Source organism: Cyprinus carpio, unplaced genomic scaffold, assembly GCF_018340385.1.
Source record: "Cyprinus carpio isolate SPL01 unplaced genomic scaffold, ASM1834038v1 S000006471, whole genome shotgun sequence".
In the NCBI taxonomy this organism is placed as follows: domain Eukaryota; kingdom Metazoa; phylum Chordata; class Actinopteri; order Cypriniformes; family Cyprinidae; genus Cyprinus; species Cyprinus carpio.
This window is the reverse complement of record NW_024879147.1, coordinates 20,209-24,067: the sequence shown is the minus strand read 5'-3', so window position 1 is coordinate 24,067 and position 3,859 is coordinate 20,209. Positions and strand designations below refer to the sequence as shown.

The window sequence follows — 3,859 nt, the reverse complement described above, 5'->3', positions numbered from 1 at the left end:
GGGGAACAGACAAGATACACGATGGCAAACATTAGAACAATAAACTGGCACAGGACTGCAAACACAAGGAGAATAAATAGGGAACAAACAAGGCAGGTAATGAGGGAGGACAGGTGTGGCAAATGAACCAATAATCACAGGTAATGAGGGAGGACAGGTGTGGACAAAACAAAAACCATGTGCTCACAAAACACACAGCTAAGCATGTTCACACTAAATATGACCGCATGGAAGCACGTGGCCGACGTAAACATGAACAAGTGCTCACTAAACACACACGAGACAAGAGCTCACACGAGAAACAAGACATGAAAAAACCCCGAACCCCCGGCCCGAGGACACTCGAGAACACACGCTCACAACAAGGACAATACAGGAGAGTCAGCTCTGCGGAAAAAAACGACAGCTAAAACCAGCTTAGCCGGTCTTAGCTGGTTTTAGCAGATCTCCCGGCCTGACCAGCTAAAGAAGTGGCCAAAACACCTCTAAAACCAGCCTGCTGACCAGTTTCTGACAGGGCTGGACGACCAGCTAAAACCATCAAACCGGCTTTAGGCTGTTTTTAGCTGTTTTTATTCAGAAGGGAGTGCTCTGTCCCAAAGCCAAGAATAAACTAGACCGAAAGTGACAGAAACCTGAGAGTGACAGGCATTGTTTAGCCCTGCAAGTTCATTCGATCTACGGCTGACATCTTTGTTTTATAGATGACATCATGACTGATTAATTCTGTGTGTGTGTGAGAGACATCAGTGTGTGTGTGTGTGTGTGTGTGTGTGTGTGTGCCGAGTACATCTCTGCTTTATTATTGGATCAGCGCTGATCGGTCTGAACATGCTGTGCAAACACATTCGTCTCACAGACTTCTGCTGCTTTTATATGAAGAAAAAAGAACTAACTCTACTCGTAAAATATGCTTTATGCTGTTTTTACAATAGAAACTAAAGTGTTTTACAGTACATCTGAAAAGAGAAGAGCTTTAAAGTGTGCAAGCATTGATTCTGATTACTCTCTTGTTTATTACTGTGAAGCTGCTTTAAAATAAGGTCTATTGCATAAAGTGCACTAGATATGAAGGTGACTTGATTTGATTTTAGTTTTGCACACTGTGATGTGTTCATTAAGTGCCGTTTCCCACAATCCTCTCTGTTTCCCGCTCAGGAGCTCGATCATGCATTTCCCGTAGCAACAGTCTGGAGGAAGCGGTGAAAGCCGAAGCTGTCCCTCCTCCCAGAGGACGAGCGCGGGGCCGCAGCAGACGTCTGAGAGCACGGGACTAGGACGCAGCTCATAAAGACGCAGCCCACCATCCCGAGGAAACCCGACGCAGAGAGAGGCAAAAACCGCAGCCAAGCCAAGCCGAGACCTGTCTCGAGACGACCTGCTCTTCCTCAGCAGCATGCTGGAAGGAGAGCTGCAGGTCACCATCGCAAAAAGCATGTCAGATCTTTATAGTGCATAATTTCATCTGTGCACGTTTCATTTTTTAAATGTGTTTTGATCTGTTAATGGTGTGGATCAGAATGTCAGAGCTGGATCTTCTCTCTGGTGGACGTATGCAGGATTTCTCCTCCAATCATTTACTCTCTTAGGCTCCGCCCTTCAGGCTCACGCTCATCTGCATACACGGTTGAGAGCCACGCCCACATCTCAACATCCAATCAACAACAGATTCACAGAATCAAGTCCCGCCTAGCATTTATTGTTTTTCAGTAATCCATTCATCTCTGATGTACATCATAATACGAAAGAAAAAAAGAATCTGACATTTAATTTTTATCACATTCACACCAAGAATGAAAAATAATAATTGCTGTAACTGTAAGAGAATAGGGAATTCCGTGCTAATCACTTTCAAAGTGACTTTTTCCAGCTGATAAATAATATAAACACTGAAAACCGATCAGAATCCTTCTGACCTTAAAGAGACTGAGCATTTAAAGTGTCAGATGTCAAAACTGCAGCATGCACTAAATAAAGTATTGTCTGCAGCAGGTAATGCAGTTTTCATTATAGCTATCATTACAGATGTGTACGGGCCTTTAGACAAGTCATATTGTAAAAAATTTCTCCTGAGACTGATGTCATGAAAACTTCTTACACACCAAAAACAGTAAATTAGTTGATTGTAATCATCGTCTGCCTGGTAACAGTCATTTTACTGTATAATAAATATACAAGTTCATACATTGGTCAGTTTTGGGCTAATAACTTTTCATAAGTGTTGTTTCAGACTAGTGAATAGAAAACATCCTAAATGTTTTATTTTATTGCACTTTATCTATTAGCGTCTGTAGATTTCAATGTCAAAACTTTTATTCAAAAGAGTTTTTCTCCACTTCAGCAGCACTTACAAACACCAAAACTTACAGTTTTATTCTTCCCTATATTATGAAGGTTTTTACTGTGGGGTTTGGTCATATTTTATTCACACTGATTTATACAACATGTTAATGCTAAAAACATGGTGAAAATGTGTGTTTTCTGTCTGTTGACAGTATTTTCTGATTTATGGAGTGATAAAAAGAGAAATCTAAAATCCCCTCAGTAAAACCCTTTAACTCTAACATGTCAACAATGAGAAACTAGAATTATGAACCTGGCTTTATGTAATGTTCAGATTTATGTTCTGGAAATGAATGAAATGATGGCATATTATTGCATATATAAACACAGAACATTTCAGAAAACTTGGTAAACTTGACCAAATTCTTACTATAATTAATCAACTGGGAAGTTGATGTTCATTAGATTTAAGTTTGACCTGTTCACCTGTGCTGTGTCTCACCTTTAACATGAGGCATGAGTCAGTCCCTGATCAAATTAATAACAAAAGGAAGATTACTTAGAGCGGTCAGGCAGTTAATATTCATTCAGTTTTAAATGCAAACACAAAAGCCCTTCACCTAATGAATTCATAGTGTGTTTTCTGTGTTTTAATGGACACGCGTGTGTTTGCTGCAGGCCAGAGACGAGGTGATCACTGTCCTCAAAGCCGACTGAAAATCGATCTGGCTCTGCTGGAGGCCAAATACGAGCTCTTTTGTGACGCCACCGAAGGTGCTGCAGGAGACGCGAAGAAATTGCAGAGAGACGCCCATCCAGGACGGAGACCGGCAGCTGGCAGGGAGGACAATTACGAGAAGCCCCATGAGCGAGGTACGAGAGTCTCCGTCCAGCTCTGCAGGTCTCCTCTCGAGCGTGTTCTGAGCGTGTTTGTGTGTGTCAGCTGGACAGGCTGGTGGGAGAAGCAGCGGAGACCTACAGACGGATGCGTGGAGCAGCTGCTGCTGGTGGAGCGAGCTCACAGACAGACGCTCCACCGCCTCGAGGACGAGAAGAGGAACCACAGCGACTTCATGAGGAAGAGCGACGAGTTCACCGGCCTGCTGGAGCAGGAGAGAGAGAGGTCAGAGCTCTGCTTTCTGTGTGCGCTATCTCACGTTTGGAAGACCAAAGGCCAAAGTATATCATTCAGTTTTGACACAAACAATCTGCCTTTCATAGCATGTGTGAACACATGAAACATGCGCACTAGAAAGTGTCCAGTGTCTTCATCCAGACCAGAAACATGCGCACTAGAAAGTGTCCAGTGTCTTCATCCAGACCAGAGACTGAATCAGTGTCATCATACACAGATATATATAATCCTTTTAAGTGTGTGATCTTTTATGATTTATTACATTTTAGTTTTTTAAAAAATGATATTTAACATGATTTATTTAATTTTTTAAAAATAATTTATTTATTTTTATGTTTTCATGAATTTGTAGTTAGTTTTATAATTTTTTCTAACTTTTTTAATTTAGAATTTTCTATCATTTGATTAATTTTTAGTAATGTGTTAATTGTTATTACTTTC

At 41.2% G+C, this 3,859-nt stretch overlaps 1 pseudogene; it reads left to right on the top strand.

The window, feature by feature from the left end:
• The first annotated feature begins 1,068 nt into the window (after positions 1-1,068).
• LOC122143631 lies at positions 1,069-3,522 on the top strand (annotated as a pseudogene).
• The last annotated feature ends 337 nt before the right edge of the window (positions 3,523-3,859 follow it).